The sequence below is a fragment of the Elephas maximus genome, chromosome 3 (assembly GCF_024166365.1).
Source record: "Elephas maximus indicus isolate mEleMax1 chromosome 3, mEleMax1 primary haplotype, whole genome shotgun sequence".
In the NCBI taxonomy this organism is placed as follows: domain Eukaryota; kingdom Metazoa; phylum Chordata; class Mammalia; order Proboscidea; family Elephantidae; genus Elephas; species Elephas maximus.
This window is the reverse complement of record NC_064821.1, coordinates 39,840,651-39,855,613: the sequence shown is the minus strand read 5'-3', so window position 1 is coordinate 39,855,613 and position 14,963 is coordinate 39,840,651.

The following is a 14,963-nucleotide window of genomic DNA, read 5'->3' as shown; positions in this document are numbered from 1 at the left end:
TCCAGGGCTCCTTCCTGTGCCTGACACTGGTCACTTGTTCACCTGAGGACAGCCCCACCCTCCAGAACCCAGCAGCCAAGACCCTGGGGGGTTCCCTTGGTGGTCCTTCTGTGCCAGCCATCTCATCTACCGTGGCCTGGTTGGGGGTCTCGCCTTCTAGGGGGTGGAGGTGACAGGAATGGGGACCTATAACAGCACAGGTGCAGACCAGGCACAGAATGAGTCGGAGACAAATGGAGCCACGGGGGAGGTGCGGGAACAGCCCAGTGCCTGTGGACAGGGGGCCAGGGCCAAAGGGAGCATCTGTCATCTCTGTCTGCCTCCTCTTCCTCTCCCTGCACTGCCCTCCTAATGGGGTCATTACCCACTTAGCAGTTGCTCCCCTGGAATGTCTTGTCTCCACTGAGCCCCATGGGGGTGGGGAGCAGATCCTTGGGCCTGGCCGGGCATTTGCTGCAGAAGGCATCAGGGGAGTGTGGCCTGGGGTGGTCCAGACCAGCCCTGTGTAGTTAGCCCCAAGAACACAGGCCCATCCCCCAGTGAGGCAGGGGGTCTGTCTCCCCTGGATTCCCCTGGCTCTGCCCCGGCTCTGCCCTGGACCCAGCTTCTGGATCATTCGCTCTCTGCCTTGTCTCCTCCCCTAGCCTTGACCCAAACTCTAGTTTTGGAGAGTGCCCAGGGCAGTGGGTGGGGTGTGGAGCTCCCCATGAGGGGCCCCAGGCCTTGGAGGTGAATGGGGGATGCCTGTCACAACCACCCAGCCTTAGCAGGGGGCCTGACCACTGCTGATGCTTGTGGTGGGGCACACAGGAGTCTCAGAGGTCTCAGGGAGCCCTGGGAAGGTGTGGGAGTGGAGGGGGGCAGGGCTTCAGAGCCCAGCTTTGGGGTGGCTGGAGTGACTGGCTGTTTCCCATTTCCCGGCGCCTAGTTGGATTTAGAGCCAGAGTGGCCGGCGTGGTGCTGGGCGGTCTTGGGCTGACGTGCTGACCTTTCCGTGCCCCAGAGCAGTGGGGGCCTGGGCTGGCCTCGCTGACTGACCCCAGGGCTGACTTCCCATAAGTGCTGTCCCAGTCCTGCCAGGCTGGGGGCTGGTCGGGGAGGGGGGGGTTTCTGGGGCAGATCAGTGGTGCGTGTGCTTCTGGCCACCCGCTGAGGTCTCATCTGAGGCTGGTCCCAGGTCTGAGGCCATAGCCCTGGGGTTTGAGTGGTGGACATGCCTCAGCCTTGGGTCAGAGCTAGGGACCCTTGCCCTGCATCTTCAGTGTGCTGCCCTGTACCTGTTTTGGTACAGACAGGAATGTCTAACTTGGGGTAGCTGGAATGTGTTTGGGCCAGGAGAACCAGCCAGCCCTCAGGAGCAGAGGGCAGAGGGAGGGTCCTGCCTGGGAGGGGGGAACTGAGCCCCAGGTCACAGCCTCAGTGAGCCTATGGGTTCCAATGCTATTGTCCAGAACCCCCCATCCCTGTGGTCCCCTCTGGGGTTGCTAGGTGGGCTGTGGTGGGGGGCTTGCCAAAGAGGCCCTCTCACCCGGGCATGGGCCCTGGGATACCTGGCAGAGGTGTGGACCTTGGGGTGCAGACAGGATAGGCTGGCTGTTTCTGACCTCTGACCTCATCCCTCTCAGGCAGGACAGGGACTGGAAGGGGAGGTCAACTTCAAGGGCCTTGTCCCCAGCTCTGCCACTGGGAGGGCAGGGGGGAGCACAGCACAGGGGTTCTTGAGTCCTGCCCACTGCCTGGGAAGGTACTCCCATGGTCTACCACACGCTCTGACCCCTGTGACCTGGCCTAGCCCCCTGGCCTTCATCAGAAATTTTGTGTGTCTGGTGGGGGCTGGCCCCCTGGGATACTTGCAGTACCCTGAGGACAGAGTGTAGCCTTGGGGTGCCTGAGGGCATTGGGAACACCTGGGGTGTCTGGGGCATCAGGGGCTGTGTGTCTGAGAGCTGTGTCTGCCAAGGGCTGTGTCTGGTGTCTCTGACTTAGGAGGCTGTGAGTCCCCATGTTGTGTGTTGTTGTTAGGTGCCATCGAGTTGGTTCCAACTCATCGTGACCCTTTGTGCAACAGAAGAAACACCTCCCTATGCTACCTCATCCTCACATTTGTTGCTATGCTTGAGCCCAGGGTTGCAGCCACTGTGTCAATCCATCTTACCGAGGATCTTCCTTGCTTTCACTGACCCTTTCCTTTACCAAGCATGATGTCCTTCTCCAGGGGCCGATCTCTCCTGATGAGATGTCCCAAGTACATGAGACAAAGTCTCGCCATCCTTGCTTCTAAAGAGCATTCTGGCAGTACTTCTTCCAAGACAGGTTTGTTCCCTCTTCTGGCAGTCCATGGTGTATTCAATATTCTTTGCCAACACCGTAATTAAAAGGCATCAATTCTTCTTTGGTCTTCCTTATTCATAGGCCAATTTTCTCATGAATATGAGGCGATTGAAAACACCATGACTTGGGTCAGGGGCACCATAGTCCTCAAGGTGATATCTTTGCTTTTTAACACTTTAAAGACGTCTTTTGCAGCAAATTTGCCCAATGGAATTCATCGTTTGATTTCTTGACTGCTGCTTCTGTGGGTTGGAAACCCTGGTTGGCATAGTGGTTAAGTGCTACGGCTGCTAACCAAAGGGTCGGCAGTTCGAATCCACCAGGTGCTCCTTGGAAACTCTATGGTGCAGTTCTACTCTGTCCTATAGGGTCGCTATGAGTCAGAATCGACTCGATGGCACTAGGTTTGGTTTTTTTTTGTTTTGGCTTCTTTGGGCGTTGACTGTGAATCCAAGTAAAAAGAAATCCTTGACAACGTGAATATTTTCTCCATGTGTCATGATGTTACTTACTGATCCAATTGTGAGGAGTTTTGTTTCTTTATGATGAGTTGTAATTCATACTGGAGGATGTGGTCTTTGATCTTCATCAGTAAGTTCTTCAAGTCCTCTTCACTTTCAGCAAGGAAGGTTGTTAATGAGTCTTCCTCCAATTTTGATGCTTTGTTCTTCTTCATATAGTCCAGCTTCCTCAGATTATTTGCTCAGCATACAGACTGAATAAGTATGGTGAAATGATACAACCCTGACCAACACCTTTCCTGACTTTAAATCACGCAGTATCCCCTTGTTCTGTTCGAAAGACTGCCTCTTGATCTGTGAACAGGTTCCTCATGAGCACAATTAAGTGTTCTGGAATTCCCATTCTTTGCAATGTTATCCACAATTTGTTACGATCCACACAGCTGAATGCCTTTGCATAGTCAATAAAACACAGGTAAACATCTTTCTGGTATTCTCTGCTTTCAGCCAAATCCATCTGACAACAGCAGTGATATCCCTCATTCCACGTCCTCTTCTGAATCCAGCTTGAATTTCTGGCAGTTCCCTGTTGATGTACAGCTACAACCACTTTTGAATTATCTTCAGCAAAATGTTACTTGCGTATGATATTGATGATATTGTTTGATAATTTCTGCATTCTGTTTGATCATCTTTCTTTGGTATGGGCACAAATATGGATCTCATCCAGTTGATTGGCCAGGTAGCTGTCTTCCAAATTTCTTGGCATAGATGAGTGCGCATCTCTGGTGCTACATCCGTTTGCTGAAACATGTCAGTTGGTATTCTGTCAATTCCCGGAGCCTGGTTTTTCTCCAATGCCTTTAGTGCAGCTTGGACTTCTTCCTTCAATACCATCGGTTCTTTGTCATATGCTACCCCTGAAATAGTTGGACATTGAACAATTCTTTTCGGCACAATGACTCTGTGTATTCCTTCCATCTTCTTTTGATGATTCCTGCGTGTGCCATTCAATATTTTGCCCATAGAATCCTTCAATATTGCAACATGAGGCTGGAATTTTTTCTTTTGTTCTTTCAGCTTGAGAAATGTCGAGTGTGTTCTTCCCTTTTGGTTTTCTAACTCCAGGTCTTTGCACACTTCATTACAATACTTTTTATGGGTTGAATTGTGTTCCCCTCTCCCCGCCCAAAATGTGTGTCAACTTGGCTTGTCCATGGTTTCCAGTATTCTGTGATCGTCCACCATTTTGTCATCTGATGTGATTTTCCTATGTGTTGTAAATCCTACCTTTATGATGTTAATGAGGTGGGATTAGGGGCAGTCATGTTAATGAGGCAGGACTCAATCTACAAGATTAAGTTGTGTCTTAAATCAGTCTTATTTGAGATATAAAAGAGAGAAGCAAGCAGAGAGATAGGGGACCTCATACCATCAAGAAACAAGAGCCAGGAGAATAAGGTGTCCTTTGGACCCGGGGTCCCTATGCTGAGAAGCTCCTCTATTGGGGAAGATTGATGGCAAAGATTTCTCCCAGAGCCAACAGAGAGAGAATGCCTTCTCCTGGAACTGGCACCCTGAATTGGGACTCCTAGCCTCCTAGACTGTGACAGAATAAATTTCTCTTTGTTAAAGCCAACCACGTGTGGTATTTCTGTTATAGCAGCATTAGATAACCAAGACAATACTTTATCTTCTTGAGCTGACCTTTTAAATCTTCTGTTTAGTTCTTTTACTTGATCATTTCTTCCATTCACTTAGCTGCTCTATGTTCAAGAGCAATTTTCAGTCTGCTCTGACATCCATTTTGCTCTTTTCTTTCTTTCCTGTCTTTTTAATGACCTTTTGTTTTCTTCATGTATGATGTCCTGATGTCATCCCACAATTTGTCTGGTCTTCAGGCATTAATGTTCAATGCCTCAAATCTATTCTTGAGATGGCCTCTAAATTCAGGTAAGATATACTCAAGGTTGTACTTTGGCTCTGGTGGACTTGTAATTTTCTTCAGCTTCAGCTTGAACTTGCTTATGAGCAATTGATGATCTGTTCCATAGTCGGCCCATAGCCTTGTTCTGACTGATGGTATTGAGCTTCTCCATTGTCTTTTTCCACAGATATAGTTGATTTGATTCCTGCATATTCCATCCATCGGGGTCCACATGTATAGTTACCGTTTATGATGTTGAATAAGATATTTGCAACAAAGAAGTTGTTGGTCTTGCAAAATTCTACCATATGATCTCCAGCGTCCTTTCTATCACCAAGGCCATATTTTCCAACTACTGATCCTTCTTCTTTGTTTCTAATGTTTGCATTCTAATCTCCAGTAATTATCAGTGCATCTTGATTTCATGTTTGATCAATTTCTGACTGCAGAAGTTGCTGAAAAATCTTCAATTTCTTCATCTTTGGCATTAGTGTTTGGTTCATAAATTTGAATAACAGTCATATTTACTGGTCTTTCTTATAGGTGTATGGATACTATCCTACCACCGACAGTGTTGTACTTCAGGATAGATCTTGAAATGTTCTTTTCCAAAATGAATGTGATGCCATTCCTTTTCAATTTGTCATTGCTGACATAGTAGTACATATGATTGTCCCATTCAAAATGGCCAGTACCAGTCCATTTCAGCTCACTAATGCCTAGGATGTTGATCTTTTTGTGTTCCATTTCATTTTTGATGACTTCCAATTTTCCTAGATTCATACTTTGTACATTCCATATTCTAATTATTAATAGATGTTTGCAGCTGTTTCTTCTCATTTTGAGTCCTGCCACATTAGCAAATGAAGATCCTGAAAGCTTGACTCCATCCATGTCTTTAAGGTTGACTCTAAGGAGGCAGATTTTCCCCAGTCATATTTTGGGTACTTTCCAACGTAAGGAGCTCATCTTCTGGCACTATATGAGACAATGTTCCACTGATATTCATAAGGTTTTCACTGGCCAATTTTTTCAGAAGCAGATTGCCCGGGTTCTTCTTCCTACTCTGTCTTAGTCTGGAAGCTCAGCTGAAACCTGTCTCCCATGAGCGACCCTTCCGGTATTTGAAATACCAGTGGCAGAACTTCCAGCATCTCAATAACATGTAAGTCACTACAGTACAATAAACTGACAGATGAATGGTTGGTGATGTGTGTGGGGTGGGTATCTGTATCTCCCCAAATCTGAGGTTTCCCACACCCAGGAGCCTCCTGCAGCTTGAGGTCAATGAGGAGCTGGGGTCTCCCGCTGCCTGGGTTATCCTGTAGCCTGGAATCTATGAGGGGCCTGGGTTATCCTCCAGCCTGGGTTATTCAAAGCCTGGCTCCTGGAGGTGGATTAGGGACTGGGAAGCCTGTCCTAGTCGCCCCCACCTAACGCAGTCTGTGCCTGCTTCCACCTCTGCCTGTCTGCCTGGCTGGGTGTCTGAAGGTACAGGTGGGCCTGGCACAGAAGGGCTCAGGGACAAAGGGCCTCTGTTCAGGAGGGTTTGGGGTGCAGTCCCTGCTCTGGGGCAGTGACTCATGGGTTCCTCTGGGAGCCGAGTGCTGCAGCAGGTGTGATAACATCAGTTTTGCAACAGCTGACGTGTCATACATGAGCCTGGGGGAGGGTTGCCGCCCATATCCTCTCCCCCAGCACAGCAGTGCGGCCAGGAGGGACCCAACTGGGGTCCCTAGAGGCTGCTCTAGCTGCTGGACCGGGTTGGGGGGAGGAGAGAATGGGAGGCAGGTGTCAGAGGACAGAACATAACTCCATTCCTGAAGCAAGGCATCTCCAACAGCCTCGCCCCAATCTCTCCTGAGACTTGGCACCTCCCTGGCCCCCCACCAGCTCCCTTACCTGGGCTCGCAGCCCCTCTCGCCCATTCCCAGTTCCAGAGGGCCACTGGAGTGCTGTGTCCAGGTCTGTCCCTGCCTCTGCCCCAAAGAGTGGGGGATATACCCTCAGCAGCAGAACATACCAAGGCCAGACTTGCTGAAGCACTTTCAGGCAATTGGCTTTGGAACTGTGTGCAGCTGGAGAGGCCGCTTGTCTGGGGGCACTGTCAGGGAGGTGGGCCACCCCTGTCACTCATTGGGCTGGAGCCTGGCTCTGATCACTACCGCTCCACACGCAAGGTTCGAGGCTGGATGCTGAGGCAGGGGTGCAGGGCCCAGTGGGGGTGGCTGGGCTGGCTGAGACCCTCAGACGCCACAGAAGGGAGGGGCTGGGGCTTGGGTTTCCTCTTCCTCGGGTCACCAAGCTGGGTCAGGCCTGGGTTGGCAGGCTGGCGGGAGGGGCGGTTGCTACTAGCTGCGCTGCTGCCCCCAAGGCCTAATCCTGGGAGCTGGCTGAGCGCCCTTCCTGGGCTCCTGTCCTGCCAGCCAGCCTACGCTACACTACTCGAGGTGTTTACTCAGGAGGCCGAGGAGGCTGTGTCCGTGGCGCCCACGGTCACACTTTGCAGCTACCAGCCTCTCCTTAGCCTCAGCATTGTCAAGGACCAGCAAAGCCCTGCCATATGGCCCCTGCCTCCCCACCCCTGGAGCCTGGCCAGCAGCAGGGGGCCCAGGGTCCATGCGAAGGAAAACTGCAGGGACTCTGGGCCAGTGCTGGTGGTGCCTATGCCAGAGGTCACCCTGGGCACCACCTGTGAGGGGGAAGCAAGTGCAGGGGGCACACAGGAGAGAAAGAAGGAGCCCTGCCCATCTCATCAAGGGCCCAGGCTAGTGGCTGCCCTCACTGCCCCAGCCTGCCCTCTTGCCCACCTGCCTGCCTGCCTCACTGTTGTCAGTTTCCAGGTCAGCCCCCGCTGGCTACCAGAGCCCCCATTTGGTGTGGGGGCTGCCCAAGTGGAGCTGATTCTGGCCAGTGTGTTCCTGACAGCACCCTACTGACGCTTCTCCCCCTGTCCTACAGAGACCTCAACCCTCAGCATCTCCTAGGCCCCCCGGTGCCCACCCCACCCCATCCTTCAGCTTCTGCCGAGGCTATGGTAGACACTGCCGCCCTCTTAGCCTCAATTCTTTCTAGGTCCTGGCCAGTGGGTGCACCTGAGTGGACCCTGGGTGTCTCACGCTGGTGACGGTATGGGTAGGGGAGTGCTGGAAGGAGTCAGAGGGCTCGGGCCAAGACATACAGACATGCACAACAAAGACAGACTCCCATAGAGAAACATGAACAATACACACAGACACAGAGACACAAAAAACACAAACAGACATGCATAACGCAGACACAGATACACACAACACACAGACACACATAGAGATGGACATGCACACCACACACCACACACACTCCTCCTCAGTCGTCTGGTGCCGCCCATCCCCAGCCTCACTGAGGAACTAACCGGAACTGACCCAAACCTCAGACTGAAGTTTGTCTCTTTTCCTGACCCTGTCCAAGCTTCCAGAGCCCACCAGGGTCTAGTTGGAGGCTGCCTGTTGCAGGCTTAGGGATGGCCATCCACCCCTACCTGTGCCCTTGGGCTGGTCCAGCTCCCAGCCTGGCGGCCTCTCCCTGAACACAGAGAAGGCCTGAGCGCCTCACCCTGCTGCCCCACCCCAGGTCAGCTGAGCAGGACAAATGAGGGAGGCTGGTGGCTCCCGCTTGGGGTAGCCCGCCCTCGCTGATGGATTACCAGGCCATTTGCACCCAGAGTGAGCCCCAAGTCCCTGGAGACTGCCCAGAGCAGGACTGAGGGAGCTTGGGGTGCCCTGCTGCTAATTTGTTCCCATCTCATCTACTTCAAAACATCCTGGTGCCAAAACACAACCGCTAATGGCCACAATAAAAATTTTAAAAAAAGGGAAATAAGTGTTGCTGAGAATGTGGAGAAATTGGAACCCTCACCCATCACGGATGGAAATGTAAAATGGTGCAGCCACTGTGGGAACCAGTTTGGTGATTCCCTCAGAAAGTAAAACATAGGATTACCATATGACCAGTGATTCCACTCCTAGGCATATACCCCAAAGAATTGAAAACATGTATTCAAACAAATACATGTCCACGCATGCTCACAGCAGCATGATTCACAACAGCCCAGGTGGAAATAGCCCAAATGTTCAGCCACAGATGAAAGGATAAACAAATTGTGGTACATCCATACAGCAGAATGTTATTCAGCCATAAAAAGGAATGAAGCACAATACTGATACATGCTACGACACGGGCGAAACTTGAAAACATCACGCAGAGTGAAAGAAGCCAGACACAAAAGGACGATTGTACGATTCTAGTTATATGAAACATGTAGAACAGGAAAATGCAGAGACACAGAAAGTAGATTAGCGGTTACCAGAGGCTGGAGCAGGGGAATGGGGAGTTATTGCTTAAGGGGCCTGGGGTTTCCTATTGGGGTGATGAAAATGTTCTGGAACCCAGATAGAGGTGTTGGTTGTACAACCGTGTGAATGTGCTAAATGCCATTGAACTGTACACTTTCAATGGTTGCAACAGTAAACTTTGTATGATGTATGTTTTAATATACACATGCACACCGATGCCACACAGTTAAAAACAAACAACCTCCTGTTCCCATGTCCCATTCCAGCAGCCTCTGGTGGCCAAGGGGATAGCCAGGTGCTTTGAGGGGAGGCAAGGAGGCCCTCCTAGGGGACCCCAGGCAGGCCAGGGCCCCGGCAGAACAAGGCCAAACTGCAGGGTTTCGATGCTCACCACGGCAGGAGCAGAGGCCCGGAGGTGGGCTGCCAGACCTTTCGTCACCTGCCCTTCTCCTGGCCTTCCCCCCCCCCCCCACTCTTCCCCCGGTCCTCCGTGCGCACCAAACTGGATGCACCGTGCTGTCCTGGGACCGCCTCCCCTGAACCTTTGTTCTCTTCTGTCTGTGCCCCATTGCCCTGGTTCCCAGAATGGTGCAGGGGTGGTTGGGGGTGCCTGGGTCTGGTCCTGGCCTTGTCCTCAGCATGTGGGCCATGCCTGGCTCATGTGGGCTCAGGAGGTGCGTGGGGTGAATTAGGGGTGCCTGGCTATGAGTCAGAATCGACTCGATGGCACTGGGTTTGGGTTTGGGTTTGGTTTTGGTTTTGGTTGGTCCTCCACAGGGTTTCAGGCCAAAGCATTGAGTCCCGAGGGAGGAACGCCCACCTTCATCCAGGCTGGGGAGTTCCGAGGGATTCCTCTTTAACTCCTTCCCCCAAAGGCCTCAAGTTTTGGGTGATGGGCAGACTCCCAAATCAGGGGGTGGACAAGGCTGTAACCAGCTCCTCATACCATCCCCATGGCAGGGTGGTTCTGGATCCTGGGGGAAAACAGGGTGTGAGAGGCTGTTTTAGTCATCTAATGCTGCTGTAACAGAAATACCACAAGTGGATGGATTTAACAAAGAGAAATTTATTCTCTCACAGTCTCATAGTCTAGTAGGCTACAAGTCCAAATTCAGGGCATCAGTTCCAGGGGAAGCCTTTCTTTCTGTCAGCTCTGAGGGAAGATCCTTGTCATCAATCTTCCTTTGGTCAAGGAGCTTCTCAGCACAGAGACCCTGGGTCCAAAGGATGTGCTGTTATCCTGATTCTTGTTTCTTGGTGGTAGCTTCCCCATGTCTCTCTGCTTGCTTGTCTCTTTTATATCTCAAAAGAGATTGATTTAAAACACAGTCTAATCTTGTAGATTCAGTCCTGCCTCATTAAAATAACTGCCACTAATCCCACCTATTTAACATCATAGAAGCAGGAGTTACAACACGTATGGAAATTGCATCAGAGGACAAAATGGTGGACAATCAAACAATGCTGGAAATTATGGACTAGCCAAGTTGACACACATTTTTGGGGGACGCAATTCAATCCATGATAGAACTCCATGGGAGGAGGGATCAGGGGTGCAGGCATGGGTAGAGTAGGCCCTAGTACACAGGGCTGGGTAGGGACTTACTTTGGGTGACCCCTGATCCAGCCAGTGCAAAGGTGGGGTCACGTGGCTGCAGTGTGGCCATGGGAGGGGGGCATTGCACTGCTCAAGGCAATGGGGTCAGAGTGGAGGGGAGGAGGGACATGGGGTGAGCTGGGGAGTGGCAGCACTATCATGTTATGGTTTTTGAATGTTCTCAAATCACGTACAATTCTGTAGTGCTCTTAAATCATATATGGCTCTGTAATGTCACTTCAAGGGAATTACACATGGTGGTGCAATGGTTAAGTGCTCGGCTGCTAACCAGAAGGTCGGTAGTTTGAATCCACCAGCTCCTTGGCAGGAAAAAAGACCAGGCGATTTGCTCCCATAAAGATTACAGCCTAAGAAATCCTATGGGGCAGTTCTACTCTATAGGGTCGCTATGAGTTGGGAGCTCACACAACAACAATGTCACTTTTGTAAAGATCTTAAGCCACAGATACATAAGTTACTTATAACATGTCTTAGAAGCAGAAAATTTCTGAACTCAGTCATAGAAAAATAGAAGTGACGTATGTGAAGAACGTGGTAAACAACCTTTCAGTTGATCTTGCTCCTGCATGCTGTAATAAAAGAAAATGTAACATAGTTTATCTTTGTAAACTAGCCTTGAGACATAAATCTAAACAATTTCCCTAACCTGTAACCTTGAAGATGCAACATTCAGCTAATCTCTAACCCTGGAGAGAAGACAATATATTTGTCTTTGATGTCACACTGGCCCTCATCACGTGAGGCCAAGATGAGGAATTCGCATATAAACCCAAGGCAGAGATGAAGCCTCCTTCTAAAGTCTGACTCTTTCCTAGGACTGAGACTCTGGACTGAGATTTTGTTTGCCACCTCCAACCTTGGACCCTAGCTACGAGGAATCTCTGTTGAATTTGAGCTGTAGTAAATGAATAATTTCTTTTATAAGAATCAGCACAAAGCTGGTTCCTGCGAGTCAGAGGTTAAAGACATCCCAAATGTCCAGCTTTTCTAAACTGCTATACCACTCCATCATCTCTAACATCAACTACTCCCTCTACCCTCAGTACTCTCCTTCCAGTCTTGGCATTCAGTAATTCTCGCAATATCTTACAGAACTCATGAGCTGTATCAAGGAAGTGGGTCACATGGTTGTGGAAGCTGGCAAGTCCCAAATCCAATGGGTCAGGCATAGGCTCCTCCCAGCCCACGTGGCTGCAGGGCCTGACCAATTCAAACTGGCAGGTCAGACCAGAGGGTACAGCTCACAAGGCTTCAGAAGCTGGCGAATCAGGTCAAATGATAGGCTGAAGGTCCATGGGGCTGTGGAGGCTGGTGAATCCCAGAATCGGCAGGTCAGATGGCAGGCCACTGGCTCAAGTCCCAAGAACTGGAGGTTAGATGATCATGAATCAAATGCGGGACCCAGATGTAAAGAGAGAGTGGGTGCTACCAGGGCACCCACATATATATCTTGGATGCAGGCCACACACCAGGGAAAGGGATAACTTGAGTAAGGGTGGGACTTGAGTCATGCCCTCTGGCAAGGCTGTGACTCAGCATACACCCCATGCCAATCCTGCCTCGTTAACATGTAGAGGTTAGGATGTACAACACATAAAATGAAGGAAAACCATACAATACTGGGACTCATGTAAGTTGACACATAACTCCAGTCATCACAGGTTCCATATACCTTAACTGCATAGTCTCACTCAGTCATTGTGTGGGAGTCACAAAGATCATGGTTAGAAGGACCACATTAAGTAATTCATTGCACTGCACATGGTTAAGCTTTCCTCCTGAGACCACTTGTACAGGTAAAAGCCTGAAGTCTAAGGAACGGGACTCTAACTATTGAACTAACATTGCAATTGTTAATTCTGATTCTCTGGTTCTAAATGAATGTTGTGAGGTCTACTGGTGTGCCTTGCCATGACTACCTTGCAATAAACTAAATGCATTTATGCATGACCTATTAATTACTAAGATAAAATCCTACATGGCAAGCATTGTCTCCAGATACGGTGGGGATCAGGAAGGGTTGGAGGAGCCTCTGGGACCCAAAAAGGGGTCAGTCTGCTGGACCAGGGTCTGGGGAGGGGGCTGGCGAGACCCTGCCTGGGACTGGGAGAGGATGGGGGAGAGGCTGTGGTGAGTGGGGCTTGAAGAGACCCCAGGCAGACAGTACCCACCCTGTCCCTCAAGGAAGAGGGTGGGTACCTGCAGAGGCTGCCTGACGGGGAAAGGGGCTGTTCCAGCTCCTGAGGCTGTGAGGGTTCTCCTGTTGGGGGCTGGGATGGGACTACAAGAGGAGAACTGGGTGGTGGTGGGGTGCCCATGTGAGATCAGGCTGTGATCCCTCCAAAGCCCTGTGTTTCCTCCTAGGACCCTAGAGGTTGGGGACGGACCACCGGCTGGCCGTGGCCTAAGGGTGAACACAGGAGACCACTGCCCAGTCCTCTTGGCTCAACTGGGGGAGAGGGGGCTGCCTGCTTAGCCCAGGGCAGGTTAGTGGATGAAAATTAAGAGGAAAACCAGCCCATGGCTCCTGAGAGTAGAGCACTGAGGGGTAAGTTAGATTTAACTGGAGCTTCTTGTTCACTGTGCCTCCCAGGAGTCTGGGCCTTTTAGCTTGTGTTCCCCGCCCTGGTGTGCTGGGCCTACACTCGGCCTGTCCACGCCCCCCTGCTGGGCACCAAAGCCTGAGATTCCTGCGGATTGTTGGCCAATCTCAGGATTCGGACAGAGGCCCAGGGCGGATTGGGCCTCGGGAAGAATGGCTGGCTGTTCCATCAGACCCTGCAGACCCTGTGCTCAGACAGTCAGCCAGAGAGGGGGGAGAGGGTTGGCTAGCCCAGGCAACGTGGGTCCCATCTCAGCCTAAGAGGGCCACCCTGTACCAGGCCAGCTCACAAAACTCCAACGGAGGCCTCCCTGGTGTCTGCTCTGAGCCCTGGGGGGCAAGGGCTCAGTGACGCCTGGGGCTGGGAGAGGCCAGAGGCCAGAGTCCCAGTGGGTCCACCTGGAGTCAGGAGGTCAAAGAGCTTTGGGAGTTTGAGACCCATGGTTGAAGCCCACTGTGGACCTCCAGGTGGTGGGTGGGCAGGCAGGGACCTGTGGGTGGCTCTGAGAGGCACAGGTGCACAGCCCTCAGTGGGCCCAGGCTCAGACAGCTCTTTGTGCCTGTTGCAAGTCCCAGCAGGTGGCTGGCTAGTGGGCACCTGGCCATAGTCTTCCTCACAGAACAGTTGTGGCTACATGCTGGGTGCCAGGGGCTGAGAGCCTTACCTGAAAGACACAGGGTCACACTGTGCCCTGGGGGGTGATGCTGGTGGCTTCCTGGGAGAGGGGGACCAAGGGAAGCCATTGGCAGGGGAGGGTGCCAGAAACAGGAAGGGCGCAACCAGGTACCGGCGGGAGGAATCTGCAGCGCAGGTTTGGGGAGTCAAAACAAGAGCGAAAATTGGAGCTTAGGCAGGGGCTGGTGGAAGCCAGGCATTACACGGGTTCTGGTGAATTCTACCATCTCTAGGTTCAAGGATAAGCGGGCAACTGTGGGTCACAGTACACAAGGGGCACTCAGTGGTAACCAAGGTCACAACCAGGATAGTGATGTTGACAGTCACAACGCACAACACTGCACCCCCACAAAGATCCTTCAGGTTGCCCCTTACAGCTATGACGAACCCTCCTGAGACCTACTACCACGTTAACCGCAGCACGATGTGAGTGGTCAGCCCAGGCTGTGGTATGTTGTTTTAAGATGTAATTTTTTAGGCTGAACAATATGAAATTTTTTTTTTGTGGGTCAAAACAGCTGCATACTGGCAATTTCCTGTGGTTCACACTAGTCCTAAAGCTTGCAAGGACCACAGGAAACGTTGCCGTCACTGGTTTAGGAACTTGTCTAATGGACTTTTTTTTTTTTTTTTTAACTGTAAGGTGAATTTGTTTCCTAAACAATTAGCAAACACGTGCATGAATTTTAAAAAGTCCTACTTAAAGTGTTGTGGACATTTGCCCGTTTTCCGTGGTGGCTCACCTCCAGAGAACAGCTCTGGCAGAACCAGGCTGTGATAAGAGTGAAATCTGAGAGTCCAGCCCTTGGACTGACTCCTGACTCTACTGCTGGCTGTGTGGTCCTGTCGGCCTTTCTAAGCACCCATTTCCTCATCTGAAAATCGAAGAACTGAATGCACCCGCTCCCCAGGTTATTCCAAGGCTCACACAAGGTATTCCAAGGGATGTCAGCCTGGGCTCTAAGATGGCCAGCAAAGAGCTCACAGCTTCTTGTAATCAGATCTGTTCAACCC